The sequence below is a fragment of the Leptodactylus fuscus genome, unplaced genomic scaffold (genome assembly GCF_031893055.1).
Source record: "Leptodactylus fuscus isolate aLepFus1 unplaced genomic scaffold, aLepFus1.hap2 HAP2_SCAFFOLD_338, whole genome shotgun sequence".
Taxonomy (NCBI): domain Eukaryota; kingdom Metazoa; phylum Chordata; class Amphibia; order Anura; family Leptodactylidae; genus Leptodactylus; species Leptodactylus fuscus.
The window spans coordinates 82,174-107,579 of record NW_027440361.1 but is presented as its reverse complement, the minus strand read 5'-3'; the positions used below and the strand labels follow the sequence as shown (position 1 = coordinate 107,579).

At 43.1% G+C, this 25,406-nt stretch overlaps 1 protein-coding gene across 2 annotated transcripts in view; it reads right to left on the bottom strand.

Moving 5' to 3' along the window:
• The window catches only part of GRINA (glutamate ionotropic receptor NMDA type subunit associated protein 1), a 35,480-nt gene extending 10,811 nt beyond the window's left edge, over positions 1 to 24,669 (bottom strand). For both annotated transcript variants that reach the window (XM_075261740.1, XM_075261741.1), the window contains exon 1: positions 24,570 to 24,669. The gene's annotated coding sequence lies outside the window, so the exon portion shown is untranslated. The remainder of the gene's footprint in view (positions 1 to 24,569) is intronic.
• Positions 24,670 to 25,406: the final 737 nt, after the last annotated feature.

Here is a 25,406-nt window from a genome sequence, read left to right as displayed (position 1 = left end):
ACTGTGCCACATACTGATCTGTATACACTGCACTCTATATACTGTGCCACATACTGATCTCTATACACTGCACTCTATATACTGTGCCACATACTGATCTCTATACACTGCACTCTATATACTGTGCCACATACTGATCTCTATACACTGCACTCTATATACTGTGTCACATACTGATCTCTATATACTGTGCCACATACTGATCTCTATACACTGTGCCACATACTGATCTGTATACACTGCACTCTATATACTGTGCCACATACTGATCTCTATACGCTGCACTCTATATACTGTGCCAAATACTGATCTCTATACACTGCACTCTATATACTGTGCCACATACTGATCTCTATATACTGTGCCACATACTGATCTGCATACACTGCACTCTATATACTGTGCCACATACTGATCTGCATACACTGCACTCTATATACTGTACCACATACTGATCTCTATACGCTGCACTCTATATACTGTACCACATACTGATCTCTATACACTGCACTCTATATACTGTGCCACATACTGATCTCTATACACTGCACTCTATATACTGTGCCCCATACTGATCTCTATACACTGCACTCTATATACTGTGCCACATACTGATCTCTATACACTGCACTCTATATACTGTGCCACATACTGATCTCTATACACTGCACTCTATATACTGTGCCACATACTGATCTCTATACACTGCACTCCATATACTGTGTCACATACTGATCTCTATATACTGTGCCACATACTGATCTCTATACACTGTACCACATACTGATCTCTATATACTGCACTCTATATACTGTGCCACATACTGATCTCTATACACTGCACTCTATATACTGTGCCACATACTGATCTCTATACACTGCACTCTATATACTGTGCCACATACTGATCTCTATACACTGCACTCTATATACTGTGCCACATACTGATCTGTATACACTGCACTCTATATACTGTGCCCCATACTGATCTCTATACACTGCACTCTATATACTGTGCCACATACTGATCTCTATACACTGCACTCTATATACTGTGTCACATACTGATCTCTATATACTGTGCCACATACTGATCTCTATACACTGTACCACATACTGATCTCTATATACTGCACTCTATATACTGTGCCACATACTGATCTCTATACGCTGCACTCTATATACTGTGCCACATACTGATCTCTATATACTGTGCCACATACTGATCTCTATACACTGTGCCACATACTGATCTCTATACACTGCACTCTATATACTGTGCCACATACTGATCTCTATACACTGCACTCTATATACTGTGCCACATACTGATCTCTATATACTGTGCCACATACTGATCTGCATACACTGCACTCTATATACTGTGCCACATACTGATCTGCATACACTGCACTCTATATACTGTACCACATACTGATCTCTATACACTGCACTCTATATACTGTGCCCCATACTGATCTCTATATACTGCACTCTATATACTGTGCCACATACTGATCTCTATACACTGCACTCTATATACTGTGCCCCATACTGATCTCTATACACTGCACTCTATATACTGTGCCCCATACTGATCTCTATACACTGCACTCTATATACTGTGCCCCATACTGATCTCTATACACTGCACTCTATATATTGTGCCCCATACTGATCTCTATACACTGCACTCTATATACTGTGCCCCATACTGATCTCTATACACTGCACTCTATATACTGTGCCCCATACTGATCTTCATACACTGCACTCTATATACTGTGCCACATACTGATCTCTATACACTGTACCACATACTGATCTCTATACACTGCACTCTATATACTGTGCCACATACTGATCTCTATACACTGCACTCTATATACTGTACCACATACTGATCTCTATACACTGCACTCTATATACTGTGCCACATACTGATCTCTATACGCTGCACTCTATATACTGTGCCACATACTGATCTCTATATACTGTGCCACATACTGATCTCTATACACTGTGCCACATACTGATCTCTATACACTGCACTCTATATACTGTGCCACATACTGATCTCTATACACTGCACTCTATATACTGTGCCCCATACTGATCTCTATACACTGCACTCTATATACTGTGCCCCATACTGATCTCTATACACTGCACTCTATATATTGTGCCCCATACTGATCTCTATACACTGCACTCTATATACTGTGTCACATACTGATCTCTATATACTGTGCCACATACTGATCTCTATACACTGTACCACATACTGATCTCTATATACTGCACTCTATATACTGTGCCACATACTGATCTCTATACACTGTACCACATACTGATCTCTATATACTGCACTCTATATACTGTGCCACATACTGATCTCTATACACTGCACTCTATATACTGTGCCACATACTGATCTCTATACACTGCACTCTATATACTGTGCCACATACTGATCTGTATACACTGCACTCTATATACTGTGCCCCATACTGATCTCTATACACTGCACTCTATATACTGTGCCACATACTGATCTCTATACACTGCACTCTATATACTGTGCCACATACTGATCTCTATACACTGTACCACATACTGATCTCTATATACTGCACTGTATATACTGTGCCACATACTGATCTCTATACACTGCACTCTATATACTGTGCCACATACTGATCTCTATACACTGTACCACATACTGATCTCTATATACTGCACTCTATATACTGTGCCACATACTGATCTCTATACACTGTACCACATACTGATCTCTATATACTGCACTCTATATACTGTGCCACATACTGATCTCTATACACTGCACTCTATATACTGTGCCACATACTGATCTCTATACACTGCACTCTATATACTGTGCCACATACTGATCTCTATACACTGCACTCTATATACTGTGCCACATACTGATCTGTATACACTGCACTCTATATACTGTGCCCCATACTGATCTCTATACACTGCACTCTATATACTGTGCCACATACTGATCTCTATACACTGCACTCTATATACTGTGTCACATACTGATCTCTATATACTGTGCCACATACTGATCTCTATACACTGTACCACATACTGATCTCTATATACTGCACTCTATATACTGTGCCACATACTGATCTCTATACGCTGCACTCTATATACTGTGCCACATACTGATCTCTATATACTGTGCCACATACTGATCTCTATACACTGTGCCACATACTGATCTGTATACACTGCACTCTATATACTGTGCCACATACTGATCTCTATACACTGCACTCTATATACTGTGCCACATACTGATCTCTATATACTGTGCCACATACTGATCTGCATACACTGCACTCTATATACTGTGCCCCATACTGATCTCTATACACTGCACTCTATATACTGTGCCACATACTGATCTCTATACACTGCACTCTATATACTGTGCCACATACTGATCTCTATACACTGCACTCTATATACTGTGTCACATACTGATCTCTATATACTGTGCCACATACTGATCTCTATACACTGTACCACATACTGATCTCTATATACTGCACTCTATATACTGTGCCACATACTGATCTCTATACACTGCACTCTATATACTGTGCCCCATACTGATCTCTATACACTGCACTCTATATACTGTGCCCCATACTGATCTTCATACACTGCACTCTATATACTGTGCCACATACTGATCTCTATACACTGCACTCTATATACTGTGCCACATACTGATCTCTATACACTGCACTCTATATACTGTGCCACATACTGATCTCTATACACTGCACTCTATATACTGTGCCACATACTGATCTCTATATACTGTGCCACATACTGATCTGCATACACTGCACTCTATATACTGTACCACATACTGATCTCTATACACTGCACTCTATATACTGTGCCCCATACTGATCTCTATATACTGCACTCTATATACTGTGCCACATACTGATCTCTATACACTGCACTCTATATACTGTGCCCCATACTGATCTCTATACACTGCACTCTATATACTGTGCCCCATACTGATCTCTATACACTGCACTCTATATACTGTGCCCCATACTGATCTTCATACACTGCACTCTATATACTGTGCCACATACTGATCTCTATACACTGCACTCTATATACTGTGCCACATACTGATCTCTATACACTGCACTCTATATACTGTGCCACATACTGATCTCTATACACTGCACTCTATATACTGTACCACATACTGATCTCTATACACTGCACTCTATATACTGTGCCACATACTGATCTCTATACGCTGCACTCTATATACTGTGCCACATACTGATCTCTATATACTGTGCCACATACTGATCTCTATACACTGCACTCTATATACTGTGTCACATACTGATCTCTATATACTGTGCCACATACTGATCTCTATACACTGTACCACATACTGATCTCTATATACTGCACTCTATATACTGTGCCACATACTGATCTCTATACACTGCACTCTATATACTGTGCCACATACTGATCTCTATACACTGCACTCTATATACTGTGCCACATACTGATCTCTATATACTGTGCCACATACTGATCTCTATACACTGCACTCTATATACTGTGCCACATACTGATCTCTATACACTGCACTCTATATACTGTGTCACATACTGATCTCTATATACTGTGCCACATACTGATCTCTATACACTGTACCACATACTGATCTCTATATACTGCACTCTATATACTGTGCCACATACTGATCTCTATACACTGCACTCTATATACTGTGCCACATACTGATCTCTATACACTGCACTCTATATACTGTGCCACATACTGATCTGTATACACTGCACTCTATATACTGTGCCCCATACTGATCTCTATACACTGCACTCTATATACTGTGCCACATACTGATCTCTATACACTGCACTCTATATACTGTGTCACATACTGATCTCTATATACTGTGCCACATACTGATCTCTATACACTGTACCACATACTGATCTCTATATACTGCACTCTATATACTATGCCACATACTGATCTCTATACGCTGCACTCTATATACTGTGCCACATACTGATCTCTATATACTGTGCCACATACTGATCTCTATACACTGTGCCACATACTGATCTGTATACACTGCACTCTATATACTGTGCCACATACTGATCTCTATACACTGCACTCTATATACTGTGCCACATACTGATCTCTATATACTGTGCCACATACTGATCTGCATACACTGCACTCTATATACTGTACCACATACTGATCTCTATATACTGCACTCTATATACTGTGCCACATACTGATCTCTATACACTGCACTCTATATACTGTGCCCCATACTGATCTCTATACACTGCACTCTATATACTGTGCCCCATACTGATCTCTATACACTGCACTCTATATACTGTGCCCCATACTGATCTCTATACACTGCACTCTATATATTGTGCCCCATACTGATCTCTATACACTGCACTCTATATACTGTGCCCCATACTGATCTCTATACACTGCACTCTATATACTGTGCCCCATACTGATCTTCATACACTGCACTCTATATACTGTGCCACATACTGATCTCTATACACTGTACCACATACTGATCTCTATACACTGCACTCTATATACTGTGCCACATACTGATCTCTATACACTGCACTCTATATACTGTACCACATACTGATCTCTATACACTGCACTCTATATACTGTGCTACATACTGATCTCTATACGCTGCACTCTATATACTGTGCCACATACTGATCTCTATATACTGTGCCACATACTGATCTCTATACACTGTGCCACATACTGATCTGTATACACTGCACTCTATATATTGTGCCCCATACTGATCTCTATACACTGCACTCTATATACTGTGCCACATACTGATCTCTATACGCTGCACTCTATATACTGTACCACATACTGATCTCTATACACTGCACTCTATATACTGTGCCACATACTGATCTCTATACGCTGCACTCTATATACTGTGCCACATACTGATCTCTATACACTGCACTCTATATACTGTACCACATACTGATCTCTATACACTGCACTCTATATACTGTGCCACATACTGATCTCTATACGCTGCACTCTATATACTGTGCCACATACTGATCTCTATATACTGTGCCACATACTGATCTCTATACACTGTGCCACATACTGATCTGTATACACTGCACTCTATATACTGTACCACATACTGATCTCTATACACTGCACTCTATATACTGTGCCCCATACTGATCTCTATACACTGCACTCTATATACTGTGCCACATACTGATCTGTATACACTGCACTCTATATACTGTGCCACATACTGATCTCTATACACTGCACTCTATATACTGTGCCACATACTGATCTGTATACACTGCACTCTATATACTGTGCCACATACTGATCTCTATACACTGTACCACATACTGATCTCTATACACTGCACTCTATATACTGTGCCACATACTGATCTCTATACACTGCACTCTATATACTGTGCCCCATACTGATCTGTATACACTGCACTCTATATACTGTGCCACATACTGATCTCTATACACTGCACTCTATATACTGTGCCACATACTGATCTGTATACACTGCACTCTATATACTGTGCCACATACTGATCTCTATACACTGCACTCTATATACTGTGCCACATACTGATCTCTATATACTGTGCCACATACTGATCTGCATACACTGCACTCTATATACTGTACCACATACTGATCTCTATACGCCGCACTCTATATACTGTACCACATACTGATCTCTATACACTGCACTCTATATACTGTGCCACATACTGATCTCTATACACTGCACTCTATATACTGTGCCCCATACTGATCTCTATACACTGCACTCTATATACTGTGCCACATACTGATCTCTATACACTGCACTCTATATACTGTGCCACATACTGATCTCTATACACTGCACTCTATATACTGTGCCACATACTGATCTCTATACACTGCACTCTATATACTGTGTCACATACTGATCTCTATATACTGTGCCACATACTGATCTCTATACACTGTACCACATACTGATCTCTATATACTGCACTCTATATACTGTGCCACATACTGATCTCTATACACTGTACCACATACTGATCTCTATATACTGCACTCTATATACTGTGCCACATACTGATCTCTATACACTGCACTCTATATACTGTGCCACATACTGATCTCTATACACTGCACTCTATATACTGTGCCACATACTGATCTGTATACACTGCACTCTATATACTGTGCCCCATACTGATCTCTATACACTGCACTCTATATACTGTGCCCCATACTGATCTCTATACACTGCACTCTATATACTGTGTCACATACTGATCTCTATATACTGTGCCACATACTGATCTCTATACACTGTACCACATACTGATCTCTATATACTGCACTCTATATACTGTGCCACATACTGATCTCTATACGCTGCACTCTATATACTGTGCCACATACTGATCTCTATATACTGTGCCACATACTGATCTCTATACACTGTGCCACATACTGATCTCTATACACTGTGCCACATACTGATCTCTATACACTGTGCCACATACTGATCTCTATACACTGCACTCTATATACTGTGCCCCATACTGATCTCTATACACTGCACTCTATATACTGTGTCACATACTGATCTCTATATACTGTGCCACATACTGCACTCTATATACTGTGCCACATACTGATCTCTATATACTGTGCCACATACTGATCTCTATATACTGCACTCTATATACTGTGCCACATACTGATCTCTATACACTGCACTCTATATACTGTGCCCCATACTGATCTCTATACACTGCACTCTATATACTGTGCCCCATACTGATCTCTATACACTGCACTCTATATACTGTGCCCCATACTGATCTCTATACACTGCACTCTATATACTGTGCCACATACTGATCTCTATACACTGCACTCTATATACTGTGCCCCATACTGATCTCTATACACTGCACTCTATATACTGTGCCCCATACTGATCTCTATACACTGCACTCTATATACTGTGCCACATACTGATCTGTATACACTGCACTCTATATACTGTGCCACATACTGATCTCTATACACTGTGCCACATACTGATCTGTATACACTGCACTCTATATACTGTGCCACATACTGATCTCTATACGCTGCACTCTATATACTGTGCCACATACTGATCTCTATACACTGCACTCTATATACTGTGCCCCATACTGATCTCTATACGCTGCACTCTATATACTGTGCCACATACTGATCTCTATACGCTGCACTCTATATACTGTGCCACATACTGATCTCTATACACTGCACTCTATATACTGTGCCCCATACTGATCTCTATACGCTGCACTCTATATACTGTGCCACATACTGATCTCTATACGCTGCACTCTATATACTGTACCACATACTGATCTCTATACACTGCACTCTATATACTGTGCCCCATACTGATCTCTATACACTGCACTCTATATACTGTGCCACATACTGATCTCTATACACTGCACTCTATATACTGTGCCCCATACTGATCTCTATACACTGCACTCTATATACTGTGCCCCATACTGATCTTCATACACTGCACTCTATATACTGTGCCACATACTGATCTCTATACACTGCACTCTATATACTGTGCCACATACTGATCTCTATATACTGTGCCACATACTGATCTCTATACACTGCACTCTATATACTGTGCCAAATACTGATCTCTATACACTGCACTCTATATACTGTGCCACATACTGATCTCTATACACTGCACTCTATATACTGTGCCACATACTGATCTCTATACACTGCACTCTATATACTGTGCCACATACTGATCTCTATACACTGCACTCTATATACTGTGCCCCATACTGATCTCTATACACTGCACTCTATATACTGTGCCCCATACTGATCTCTATACACTGCACTCTATATACTGTGCCACATACTGATCTGTATACACTGCACTCTATATACTGTGCCCATACTGATCTCTATACAGTCCTATGAAAAAGTTTGGGCACCCCTATTAATCTTAATCATTTTTAGTTCTAAATATTTTGGTGTTTGCAGCAGCCATTTCAGTTTGATATATCTAATAACTGATGGACACAGTAATATTTCAGGATTGAAATGAGGTTTATTGTACTAACAGAAAATGCGCAATATGCATTAAACCAAAATTTGACCGGTGAAAAAGTATGGGCACCTCAACAGAAAAGTGACATTAATATTTAGTAGATCCTCCTTTTGCAAAGATAACAGCCTCTAGTCGCTTCCTGTAGCTTTTAATCAGTTCCTGGATCCTGGATAAAGGTATTTTGGACAAACAATTCAAGTTCAGTTAAGTTAGATGGTCGCCGAGCATGGACAGCCCGCTTCAAATCATCCCACAGATGTTCAATGATATTCAGGTCTGGGGACTGGGATGGCCATTCCAGAACATTGTAATTGTTCCTCTGCATGAATGCCTGAGTTGATTTGGAGCGGTGTTTTGGATCATTGTCTTGCTGAAATATCCATCCCCGGCGTAACTTCAACTTCGTCACTGATTCTTGAACATTATTCTCAAGAATCTGCTGATACTGAGTGGAATCCATGCGACTCTCAACTTTAACAAGATTCCCAGTGCCGGCATTGGCCACACAGCCCCAAAGCATGATGGAACCTCCACCAAATCTTACAGTGGGTAGCATGTGTTTTTCTTGGAATGCTGTTTCTTTTTGGACGCCATGCATAACGCCTTTTTTTTATAACCAAACAACTCAATTTTTGTTTCCAAAATGAAGCTACCTTGTCCAAATGTGCTTTTCATACCTCAGGCAACTCTATTTGTGGCGTACGTGCAGAAACGGCTTCTTTCTCATCACTCTCCCATACAGCTTCTCCTTGTGCAAAGTGCGCTGTATTGCTGACCGATGCACAGTGACACCATCTGCAGCAAGATGATGCTGCAGCTCTTTGGAGGTGGTCTGTGGATTGTCCTTGACTGTTCTCACCATTCTTCTTCTCTGCCTTTCTGATATTTTTCTTGGCCTGCCACTTCTGGGCTTAACAAGAACTGTCCCTGTGCTCTTCCATTTCCTTACTATGTTCCTCACAGTGGAAACTGACAGGTTAAATCTCTGAGACAACGTTTTGTATCCTTCCCCTGAACAACTATGTTGAACAATCTTTGTTTTCAGATCATTTGAGAGTTGTTTTGAGTAGCCCATGATGCCACTCTTCAGAGGAGATTCAAATAGGAGATCAACTTGCAATTGGCCACCTTAAATACCTTTTCTTATGATTGGATACGCCTGGTTATGAAGTTCAAAGCTCACTGAGGTTACAAAACCAATTTTGTGCTTCAGTAAGTCAGTAAAAAGTAGTTAGGAGAATTCAAATCAATAAAATGATAAGGGTGCCCATACTTTTGCACCGGTCAAATTTTGGTTTAATGCATATTGCACATTTTCTGTTAGTACAATAAACCTCATTTCAATCCTGAAATATTACTGTGTCCATCAGTTATTAGATATATCAAACTGAAATGGCTGCTGCAAACACCAAAATATTTAGAACAAAAAATGATTAAGATTAATAGGGGTGCCCAAACTTTTTCATAGGACTGTATACTGTGCCCCATACTGATCTGTATACACTGCACTCTATATACTGTGCCACATACTGATCTCTATACTGTGCCACATACTGATCTCTATACGCTGCACTCTATATACTGTGCCCCATACTGATCTCTATACACTGCACTCTATATACTGTGCCCCATACTGATCTCTATACACTGCACTCTATATACTGTACCACATACTGATCTCTATACACTGCACTCTATATACTGTGCCACATACTGATCTCTATACGCTGCACTCTATATACTGTGCCACATACTGATCTCTATACGCTGCACTCTATATACTGTGCCACATACTGATCTCTATACACTGCGCCACATACTGATCTCTATATACTGTGCCACCTACTGATCTCTATACGCTGCACTCTATATACTGTGCCACATATTGATCTCTATATACTGCACTCTATATACTGTGCCACATACTGATCTCTATACACTGCACTCTATATACTGTGCCACATACTGATCTCTATATACTGTGCCACATACTGATCTCTATATACTGTGCCACCTACTGATCTCTATACGCTGCACTCTATATACTGTGCCACATATTGATCTCTATATACTGTGCCACATACTGATCTCTATACACTGCACTCTATATACTGTGCCCCATACTGATCTCTATACGCTGCACTCTATATACTGTGCCCCATACTGATCTCTATACACTGCACAGATTATTCTGTAAGCTGGATTTATTTGTTGTCTTTCCATTGCCCTTGTGGCTGTTCTGTGTCTCGAGCTCTTTGGGTTCAGCCCTCCATTACTTTGCCAGGGGACACCAATTAAAGGAAACGACTTGTTCCACATTATTAAGCAGCCCCACACTTCAGCAATATGGGCAAGAAAAAGGGTCTGTCTGTGGCCGGAAAGCCTCAAATGCTGCAAAGTCTGGGACAAAGGATGAAAAACAGATATCACGAAAATGTGAGTGCAGCCCTAATACTGAGAAGAGATCATATACTGGTCCTCATATACTGAGCCCATATACTGGTCCTCATATACTGACCCCATATACTGGTCCTCATATACTGACCCCATATACTGAGCACCATATACTGGTCCTCCTATACAGAGCGCCATATACTGGTCCTCATATACTGACCCCATATACTGGTCCTCATATACTGACCCCATATACTGGTCCTCTTATACTGACCGCCATATACTGGTCCTCATATACTGAGCGCCATATAAAGGTCCTCATATACTGACCCCATATACTGGTCCTCATATACTGACCCCATATACTGGTCCTAATATACTGAGCGCCATATACTGGTCATCATATACTGACCCCATATACTGGTCCTCATATACTGAGCGCCATATACTGACCCCATATACAGAGCGCCATATACTGGTCCTCATATACTGACCCCATATACTGGTCCTCATATACTGACCCCATATACTGGTCCTCATATACTGACCCCATATACTGAGTGCCATATACTGAGTGCCATATACTGAGCGCCATATAAAGGTCCTCATATACTGACCCCATATACTGGTCCTCATATACTGAGCGCCATATACTGACCCCATATACTGGTCCTCATATACAGAGCGCCATATACTGGTCCTCATATACTGACCCCATACACTGGTCCTCATATACTGACCCCATACACTGGTCCTCATATACTGAGCGCCATATACTGGTCCTCATATACTAAGCCCCATATACTGGTCATCATATACTGACCCCATATACTGGTCCTCATATACTGAGCGCCATATACTGGTCCTCATATACTAAGCCCCATATACTGGTCCTCATATACTGACCCCATATACTGGTCCTCATATACTGAGCGCCATATACTAAGCGCCATATACTGGTCCTCATATACTAAGCCCCATATACTGGTCCTCATATACTTACCCCATATACTGGTCCTCATATACTGAGCGCCATATACTGGTCCTCATATACTAAGCCCCATATACTGGTCCTCATATACTGACCCCATATACTGGTCCACATATACTGAGCGCCATATACTGGTCCTCATATACTAAGCCCCATATACTGGTTCTCATATACTGACCCCATATACTGAGTGCCATATACTGGTCCTCCTATACTGAGCAACATATACTGGTCCTCATATACTGAGCGCCATATACTGATCCCATATACTGAGCGCCATATACTGACCCCATATACTGGTCCTCATATACTGAGCCCCATATACTGGTCCTCATATACTGACCCCATATACTGAGTGCCATATACTGACCCAATATACTGGTCCTCATATACTAAGCCCCATATACTGGTCCTCATATACTGACCCGATATACTGGTCCTCATATACTGAGCGCCATATACTGGTCCTCATATACTGAGCGCCATATACTGGTCCTCATATACTAAGCCCCATATACTGGTCCTCATATACTGACCCCATATACTGGTCCTCATATACTGAGCGCCATATACTGACCCCATATACTGAGCGCCATATACTGACCCCATATACTGGTCCTCATATACTGAGCGCCATATACTGGTCCTCATATACTAACCCCCATATACTGGTCCTCATATACTGACCCCATATACTGAGTGCCATATACTGGTCCTCCTATACTGAGCAACATATACTGGTCCTCATATACTGAGCCCCATATACTGGTCCTGATATACTGAGCCCCATATACTGACCCCATATACTGATCCTCATATACTGAGCCCCATATACTGGTCCTCATATACTGAGCCCCATATACTGGTCCTGATATACTGAGCCCCATATACTGACCCCATACACTGATCCTCATATACTGAGCGCCATATACTGGTCCTCATATACTGAGCGCCATATACTGATCCTCATATACTGATCCTCATATACTGAGCCCATATACTGGTCCTCATAAACTGAGCCCAATATACTGGTCCTCATATACTGACCCCATATACTGGTCCTCATATACTGACCCCATATACTGGTCCTCATATACTGACCCCATATACTGGTCCTCCTATACTGACCCCATATACTGAGTGCCATATACTGGTCCTCATATACTGAGCCCAATATACTGGTCCTCCTATACTGAGTGCCATATACTGACCCCATATACTGGTCCTCCTATTCTCAGCGCCATATACTGGTCCTACTATATTGTGTGCCATATACTAACCCCATATACTGGTCCTCATATACTGAGCGCAATATACTGGTCCTCATATACTAAGCCCCATATACTGGTCCTCATATACTGACCCCATATACAGAGTGCCATATACTGGTCCTCCTATACTGAGCAACATATACTGGTCCTCATATACTGAGCACCATATACTGGTCCTCATATACTGAGCGCCATATACTGACCCCATATACTGAGCGCCATATACTGACCCCATATACTGGTCCTCATATACTGAGCCCCATATACTGGTCCTCATATACTGACCCCATATACTGAGTGCCATATACTGGTCCTCATATACTAAGCCCCATATACTGAGCGCCATATACTGGTCCTCATATACTAAGCCCCATATACTGGTCCTCATATACTGACCCCATATACTGGTCCTCATATACTGAGCGCCATATACTGGTCCTCATATACTGACCCCATATACTGGTCCTCATATACTGAGCGCCAAATCCTGGTCCTCATATACTAACCCCCATATACTGGTCCTCATATACTGACCCCATATACTGAGTGCCATATACTGGTCCTCCTATACTGAGCAACATATACTGGTCCTCATATACTGAGCCCCATATACTGGTCCTCATATACTGAGCCCCATATACTGACCCCATATACTGATCCTCATATACTGAGCCCCATATACTGGTCCTCATATACTGAGCCCCATATACTGACCCCATACACTGATCCTCATATACTGAGCGCCATATACTGGTCCTCATATACTGAGCGCCATATACTGATCCTCATATACTGAGCGCCATATACTGATCCTCATATACTGAGCGCCATATACTGATCCTCATATACTGAGCCCATATACTGGTCCTTATAAACTGAGCCCAATATACTGGTCCTCATATACTGACCCCATATACTGGTCCTCCTATACTGAGCCCATATACTGGTCCTCAAATACTGAGCGCCATATACTGGTCCTCATATACTGAGTGCCATATACTGACCCCATATACTGGTCCTCCTATTCTCAGCGCCATATACTGGTCCTACTATATTGTGTGCCATATACTAACCCCATATACTGGGCCTCATATACTGACCCCATATACTGGTTCTCATATACTGACCCCATATAATGAGTGCCATATACTGACCCCATATATTGAGTGCCATATACTGGTCCTCATTTACTCACCCCATATACTGGTCCTCCTATACTGACCCCATATACTGGTCCTCATATACTGAGCGCCATATACTGGTCCTCCTATACTTACCCCATATACTGGTCCTCCTATACTGAGCGCCATATACTGGCCCTCCTATACTGAGCGCCATATACTGGCCCTCCTATACTGAGCGCCATATACTGGTCCTCATATACTGTCCCATATACTGGTCCTCCTATACTGAGTGCCATATACTGACCCCATATACTGGTCCTCATATACTGAGTGCCATATACTGACCCCATATACTGAGCGCCATATCCTGGTCCTCATATACTGACCCCATATACTGGTCCTCCTATACTGAGCGCCATATACTGGTCCTCCTATACTAACAGCCATATACTGGTCCTCCTATACTGAGCCCATATACTGGTCCTCATAAACTGAGCCCAATATACTGGTCCTCATATACTGACCCCATATATTGGTCCTCATATACTGAGTACCATATATTGATCCTCCTATACTGACCCCATATACCGTCCCCATATACTGGTCCTCCTATACTGAGCCCCATATACTGACCCCATATACTGGTCCTCTTATACTGACCGCCATATACTGGTCCTCATATACTGAGCCCAATATACTGGTCCTCCTATACTGACCCCATATACTGGTCCTCCTATATTGTGTGCCATATACTGACCCCATATACTGGTCATCATATACTGACCCCATATACTGGTCCTCATATACTGAGTGGCATATACTGGTCCTCATATACTGGTCCTCATTTACTGACTCCATATACTGGTCCTCATATACTGAGCGCCATATACTGGTCCTCCTATACTAACAGCCATATACTGGTCCTCCTATACTGAGCGCCATATACTGGTCCTCATATACTGACCCCATTTACTGGTCCTCCTATACTGAGCCCATATACTAGTCCTCATAAACTGAGCCCAATATACTGGTCCTCATATACTGACCCCATATACTGGTCCTCCTATACTGACCCCATATACTGGTCCTCCTATTCTCAGCGCCATATACTGGTCCTCCTATATTGTGTGCCATATACTGACCCCATATACTGGTCCTCATATACTGAGTGGCATATACTAACCCCATATACTGGTCATCATATACTGACCCCATATACTGGTCCTCCTATACTGAGCCCCATATACTGGTCCTCCTATACTGACCCCATATACTGGTCCTCCTATACTGAGCGCCATATACTGGTCCTCCTATACTGAGTGCCATATACTAGTCCTCCTATACTGAGCGCCATATACTGGTCCTCCTATACTGGTCCTCATATACTGACCCCATATACTGAGTGCCATATACTGACCCCATATACTGGTCCTCCTATACTGAGCGCCATATACTGGTCCTCCTATACTGAGCCCCATATACTGGTCCTCATATACTGACCCCATATACTGGTCCTTTTATACTGAGCGCCATATACTTGTCCTCCTATACTGAGCCCCATATACTGGTCCTCATATACTGACCCCATATACTGGTCCTTTTATACTGAGCGCCATATACTTGTCCTCCTATACTGAGCGCCATATACTGGTCCTCATATACTGAGCCCATATACTGGTCCTCATAAACTGAGCCCAATATACTGGTCCTCATATACTGACCCCATATACTGGTCCTCCTATACTGACCCCATATACTGGTCCTCATATACTGACCCCATATACTGAGTGCCATATACTGACCCCATATACTGGTCCTCATATTCTCAGCGCCATATACTGGTCCTCCTATATTGTGTGCCATATACTGACCCCATATACTGGTCCTCACATACTGAGCGCCATATACTGGTCCTCATGTACTGACCCCATATACTGGTCCTCCTATACTGAGCGCCATATACTGGTCCTCATATACTGACCCCATATACTGAGCGCCATATACTGGTCCTCCTATACTGAGCCCCATATACTGGTCCTCATATACTGACCCCATATACTGGTCCTCTTATACTGAGCGCCATATACTGGTCCTCATATACTGAGCGCCATATACTGGTCCTCATATACTGACCCTATATACTGGTCCTCATATACTGACCCCATATACTGGTCCTCCTATACTGACCCCATATACTGGTCCTCCTATACTGAGCGCCATATACTGGTCCTCATATACTGTCCCCATATACTGGTCCTCCTAAACTGAGTGCCATATACTGACCCCATATACTGGTCCTCCTATTCTCAGCGCCATATACTGGTCCTCCTATATTGTGTGCCATATACTGACCCCATATACTGGTCCTCATATACTGAGTGGCATATACTAACCCCATATACTGGTCATCATATACTGACCCCATATACTGGTCCTCCTATACTGACCCCATATACTGGTCCTCCTACACTGAGCGCCATATACTGGTCCTGCTATACTGAGCGCCATATACTGGTCCTCCTATACTGAGCGCCATATACTACTCCTCCTATACTGAGCGCCATATACTGGTCCTCCTATACTGGTCCTCATATACTGACCCCATATACTGAGTGCCATATACTGACCCCATATACTGGTCCTCCTATACTGAGCGCCATATACTGGTCCTCCTATACTGAGCCCCATATACTGGTCCTCATATACTGACCCCATATACTGGTCCTTTTATACTGAGCACCATATACTGGTCCTCCTATACTGAGCGCCATATACTGGTCCTCATATACTGAGCCCATATACTGGTCCTCATAAACTGAGCCCAATATACTGGTCCTCCTATACTGACCCCATATACTGGTCCTCCTATACTGACCCCATATACTGAGTGCCATATACTGACCCCATATACTGGTCCTCCTATTCTCAGCGCCATATACTGGTCCTCCTATATTGTGTGCCATATACTGACCCCATATACTGGTCCTCACATACTGAGCACCATATACTGGTCCTCATATACTGACCCCATATACTGATCCTCATATACTGACCCCATATACTGAGCGCCATATACTGGTCCTCCTATACTGAGCCCCATATACTGGTCCTCATATACTGACCCCATATACTGGTCCTCTTATACTGAGTCCAATATACTGGTCCTCATATACTGACCCCATATACTGGTCCTCCTATACTGAGCGCCATATACTGGTCCTCATATACTGACCCCATATACTGAGTGCCATATACTGACCCCATATACCGGTCCTCCTATTCTCAGCGCCATATACTGGTCCTCCTATATTGTGTGCCATATACTGACCCCATATACTGGTCCTCCTATACTGAGTGGCATATACTAACCCCATATCCTGGTCCTCATATACTGACCCCATATACTGAGTGCCATATACTGAACGCCATATACTGGTCCTCATATACTGACCCCATATACTGGTCCTCCTATACTGAGCGCCATATACTGGTCCTCCTATACTGACCGCCATATACTGGTCCTCCTATACTGAGCGCCATATACTGGTCCTCCTATACTGTCCCCATATACTGGTCCTCCTATACTGAGTGCCATATACTGGTCCTCCTATATTGTGTGCCATATACTGACCCCATATACTGGTCCTCATATACTGAGTGGCATATACTAACCCCATATACTGGTCCTCATATACTGACCCCATATACTGGTCCTCATATACTAAGCCCCATATACTGGTCCTCATATACTGACCCCATATACTGGTCCTCATATACTGGTCCTCCTATACTGAGCCCATATACTGGTCCTCATATACTGACCCCATATATTGGTCCTCATATACTGACCCCATATATTGGTCCTCCTATACTGAGCGCCATATACTGGTCCTCATATACTGGTCCTCCTATACTGAGCGCCATATACTGGTCCTCCTATACTGAGCGCCATATACTGGTCCTCATATACTGACCCCATATACTGACCCCATATTCTGGTCCTCATATACTGGTCCTCCTATACTGAGCGCCAAATACTGGTCCTCATATACTGAGCCCATATACTGGTCCTTATAAACTGAGCCCAATATACTGGTCCTCATATACTGACCCCATATACTGGTCCTCCTATACTGAGTGCCATATACTGACCCCATATACTGGTCCTCCTATACTGAGTGCCATATACTGACCCCATATACTGGTCCTTATATACTGACCCCATATACTGAGTACCATATACTGGTCCTCAAATACTGAGCGCCATATACTGGTCCTCATATACTGAGCCCAATATACTGGTCCTCCTATACTGACCCCATATACTGGTCCTCATATACTGAGCCCAATATACTGGTCCTCCTATACTGACCCCATATACTGGTCCTCATATACTGAGCCCAATATACTGGTCCTCCTATACTGAGCGCCATATACTGGTCTTCCTATACTGAGCCCCATATACTGGCCCTCCTATTCTCAGCGCCATATACTGGTCCTCCTATATTGTGTGCCATATACTGACCCCATATACTGTCCTCATATACTGAGTGGCATATACTAACCCCATATACTGGTCCTCATATACTGACCCCATATACTGGTCCTCATATACTGACCCCATATACTGAGTGCCATATACTGACCCAATATACTGGTCCTCATATACTGACCCCATATACTGGTCCTCCTATACTAACCCCATATAACCATAGTCGAGTTCCACGGTAGCTTTAGGAATACATCTTTGAGTACCTCCTGCCAACTTGATGGAAATGCCAGGGCCCTCCTCTAGGGCTTCGGGTCGCACAACTCGGGGGTCCGCTACCGTTAGGAAAGCTCCCGAGTCCCGGAATCCAATAACTGTTCGGCCATCCAATAGGACCTCCTGCAAGTGCTTCCGCTGAAGGTTTGCGGGATGTGTGGCGGAAGGCTGAATCCCATAGACCCCTGGAGGTGGAACAGATGGGTCATTCATGGAGTCATCTGGAAATGGGGCCAAACTTTCTGTCCTAGGGGTGGTTCCCAGGTAGTGAATAGGCCGGGATGCCACGGTGGCCCGTGCCCCCATGTTAGCAGGGCAGCTAGCTTGCAAATGTCCAGGCCGCCCGCACCCAAAACATCTGCGCTCTAGCATTCTTCCAGTAGGTCGTTGTCTAGGGACAGGGTTGTTCATAGCTGGAGGCCGATGGGCTGGGGCAGGGGTTGAGGGGGAATTGTAATCCTGAGGCCGGGCACGAAAGGTGGATGGGTGGCTGAAGGGTGTCTGGGGGACTGTGGTAGTTTTCCGCTCCTCTGCAAACAACCTCTTCCACTGCGGCTTGATGGTCAGGCCCTCATCTGCAAGAGAAGCAGCTTGCTCAACTGTGGCTGGGTTCCTTTCCAGCACCCACTCACGGATCTCAGCGGGGCACTGGGAAAAGAACTGTTCCTTAAGTATGACTTGGAGGATCTTATCGACTGTGACAGCCTCCTCTCCTTCTAGCCAGCGCTTGCATGCTTGCTTCAACTTGTGGGCGAACATGTGGAAGGAGCTTCCCCCATTGTAAGACAAAGAGCGGAACTGAACTCGGTAGGTCTCTGGAGTGACTGCATAATACTTCTGCACCGCTCTTTTAATGGCCTCATAGTCCCGCTGATCACTAGGGTCCATGGCTCTGAGAGCTTCCGCAGCCCCATCTCGTAGGTGCCCCACCAGATACCGGACCCAATCCTTCTCTGGGACTTCCATCAGGCGGCACTGGTGTTCGAAGTCCTGAAAATATCCATCAACATCCCCAGCCGCTTCATCAAAGGTCTTGAAGTGTTTATGGGAGACATATGGTGGTTCTCTCACTGTTGGGCTGGGGGTCGACGTTTGATTATAATTCCTCGTAGTTATCTCAGCCATTCGCATTTCATGCGCCATTCTTTCCTTTTCATACGCCATTCTCTGTTCCTCCTTCTCCGTTTCCTGAGCCCTCTGTAATGCTCTACTCCTTTGCTCTGCAGTTGCTCCTAGCCCCAGCACTGCCAACTCCTCCTCATACAAAACAACCCATCTGCTCTTTTGGGTCTGTACCTGCCACTCCTGTATCTCTATAGTCTCCTGGGGGCAGCCCTCCTCATGGTCGCTTTGCAGGGTCATCTCCTCCAGTGCCTCGATCAGTTGCTCTTTCGTTCTTCCCTGGTAACTCAGGTTTAGTTCCCGGGCCCTTACTTGTAGACTTGCCATAGTCCAGTTCCTGTATTCTGAGGTTGTGGCTCCATTAATCGCTGGGCTGCTGTAGTCCATCTCGCTGTCCGCTGTTGATCCCACCGCTGCCAACCAGTTGTCACGGAGCGAAGGTATACGTCTTCCTCCGGAGGATATCTTGAATCAACAGGGACGCAAGAGGTCGGGAGACAACAGCAATTTATTGTAATCCACAAAGTTAGTAGCCGGCGGCGGTCACATCAACCGTAATAACAATAAGTCCACAGAAGTCACAATCCAATGATAACTTTGGTTCCTTGGTCCTGTAACTATATCCTGGCTCTCTGCAGAGCTGTGCACAGGCCGGCTAACACATACTAACTCCAGCTACAACTATATACTAAGACTGTTACACCTATATCTGTGGGTGGGAAGGGCTGAGTCACAGATCCTTCCCCCCTCACCTATACCAAGGAGAGCAGACTCCCTGTCTACTATGGACAATGCACCGTCCAACATCTTCTTGGAGACACTGATCAGATTATCTCCACCCATTGTCCTCACTGGTCCTCACTAGTTAGAGGGATTTGCATACAATGTGCTAACACACTAGACCCTAATCAGCCAACTACACATTGATGTATATAACAGGTTAGAGAATACATTCCACATGAAATATATATTACACATTGCCTATAGTATAGACTCTAACCATCCCGTGACACTGGTCCTCACATACTGAGCCCATATACTGGTCCTCATAAACTGACCCCATATACTGGTCCTCCTATACTGACCCCATATACTAGTCCTCATATACTGACCCCATATACTGGTCCTCCTATACTGACCCCATATACTGGTCCTCATATACTGAGCCCATATACTGGTCCTCTTATACTGACCGCCATATACTGGTCCTCCTATAATGTGTGCCATATACTGACCCCATATACTGGTCCTCATATACTGAGTGGCATATACTAACCCCATATACTGGTCCTCATATACTGACCCCATATACTGGTCCTCATATACTGACCCCATATACTGAGTGCCATATACTGACCCCATATACTGAGCGCCATATAAAGGTCCTCATATCCTGACCCCATATACTGGTCCTCCTATACTAACAGCCATATACTGGTCCTCCTATACTGAGCGCCATATACTGGTCCTCCTATACTAACAGCCATATACTGGTCCTCATATACTGGTCCTCATATACTGACCCCATATACTGGTCCTCCTATACTGAGCGCCATATACTGGTCCTCATATACTGACCCCATATATTGGTTCTCATATACTAAGTACCATATACTGATCCTCCTATACTAACAGCCATATACTGGTCCTCCTATACTGAGCGCCATATACTGATCTCCACATATTTGCAATAGGACATGTTTTGGTCTACAAAATCATAATGATTTATTAGTCTAAATGTATTTCATTTTGTATATCTATATGATAACCTCTCTGTATACTATCCTGTTACTGACCTCTGTATACTATCCTCTTACTGACCTCTGTATACTATCCTCTTACTGACCTCTGTATACTATCCTGTTACTGATCTCTGTATACTATCCTCTTACTGACCTCTGTATACTATCCTCTTACTGACCTCTGTATACTATCCTGTTACTGACCTCTGTATACTATCCTGTTACTGACCTCTGTATACTATCCTGTTACTGACCTCTGTATACTATCCTGTTACTGACCTCTGTATACTATCCTGTTACTGACCTCTGTATACTATCCTGTTACTGATCTCTGTATACTATCCTGTTACTGATCTCTGTATACTATCCTGTTACTGATCTCTGTATACTATCCTGTTACTGATCTCTGTATACTATCTGTTACTGATCTCTGTATACTATCCTGTTACTGATCTCTGTATACTATCCTGTTACTGATCTCTGTATACTATCCTGTTACTGATCTCTGTATACTATCTGTTACTGATCTCTGTATACTATCCTGTTACTGATCTCTGTATACTATCTGTTACTGATCTCTGTATACTATCTGTTACTGATCTCTGTATACTATCCTGTTACTGATCTCTGTATACTATCTGTTACTGATCTCTGTACACTATCCTGTTACTGATCTCTGTATACTATCTGTTACTGATCTCTGTATACTATCCTGTTACTGATCTCTGTATACTATCTGTTACTGATCTCTGTATACTATCCTGTTACTGATCTCTGTATACTATCCTGTTACTGATCTCTGTATACTATCCTGTTACTGATCTCTGTATACTATCCTGTTACTGATCTCTGTATACTATCTGTTACTGATCTCTGTATACTATCCTGTTACTGATCTCTGTATACTATCTGTTACTGATCTCTGTATACTATCCTGTTACTGATCTCTGTATACTATCCTGTTACTGATCTCTGTATACTATCTGTTACTGATCTCTGTATACTATCCTGTTACTGATCTCTGTATACTATCCTGTTACTGATCTCTGTATACTATCCTGTTACTGATCTCTGTATACTATCCTGTTACTGATCTCTGTATACTATCCTGTTACTGATCTCTGTATACTATCCTGTTACTGATCTCTGTATACTATCCTGTTACTGATCTCTGTATACTATCCTGTTACTGATCTCTGTATACTATCCTGTTACTGATCTCTGTATACTATCCTGTTACTGATCTCTGTATACTATCCTGTTACTGATCTCTGTATACTATCCTGTTACTGATCTCTGTATACTATCTGTTACTGATCTCTGTATACTATCCTGTTACTGATCTCTGTATACTATCTGTTACTGATCTCTGTATACTATCTGTTACTGATCTCTGTATACTATCCTGTTACTGATCTCTGTATACTATCCTGTTACTGATCTCTGTATACTATCCTGTTACTGATCTCTGTATACTATCCTGTTACTGATCTCTGTATACTATCCTGTTACTGATCTCTGTATACTATCTGTTACTGATCTCTGTATACTATCTGTTACTGATCTCTGTATACTATCTGTTACTGATCTCTGTATACTGTATATATATGTGTGTATACATGGTATATAGCGGGGCTATGACATCATCTCTGACCACAGCTCAGTATTCTCTATTATTAATCACTTTTTCCTATATATATTTCCTATATAGTAGTGTTTCCTATAGAAGACTCCCCCAATAACATTCGCTCTATATTGTGTCCTAAATATCATGTACTATAGACTGGCACCAAATAAAGCGCTCCGTATATTGTCTCCTATAGCTCGTCCTCCATAGCCCGGCCTCGCCTCCCGCACTCACCGGATCAGCACCGACAATCCCGGGCCTCAGGCCGGAGCGGAACAAACAGCCGCAAACGATCAGCCGCTGACGTCACACGATCACGTGCCCCTGTGCTCATGTGACTTCCCATACTGCGTCAGAGGCGCGTGCAGAGAGAAGGTATGATCATGCGCAGTGTGACCGGAGATATTGTGAGCGAGCGCCGGGAGGAGGGGCATGCGCAGTGTGACCGGAGATATTGTGAGCGAGCGCCAGGAGAAGGGGCATGCGCAGTGTGATCGGAGATATTGTGAGCGAGCGCCAGGAGAAGGGGCATGCGCAGTGTGATCGGAGATATTGTGAGCGAGCGCCAGGAGAAGGGGCATGCGCAGTGTGACCGGAGATATTGTGAGCGAGCGCCAGGAGAAGGGGCATGCGCAGTGTGACCGGAGATATTGTGAGCGAGCGCCAGGAGAAGGGGCATGCGCAGTGTGACCGGAGATATTGTGAGCGAGCGCCAGGAGGAGGGGCATGCGCAGTGTGATCGGAGATATTGTGAGCGAGCGCCAGGAGAAGGGGCATGCGCAGTGTGTGTTGCTATCTGCTCTATCCTTCGTGTTACTGAGCATTGTACATATGGCGCTATCTTAGGGCGACTGTAACTTCTGTCACATGACCAAACCTCACAGTAAGCCCACGTCACTAATGTATGTGGATGGACTATATACAACCTATAGGCGACTACTCAGAAAATGGCCGACTCGTAGGGTTACACTGATAGCATTAGTCATGTGGTGGAGATGGTAGCCAAAGTGTATCTGTATATCCCGGATATATCTGACTGTTATAGGACTTGTATTCTGCAGTTTCCCCTCT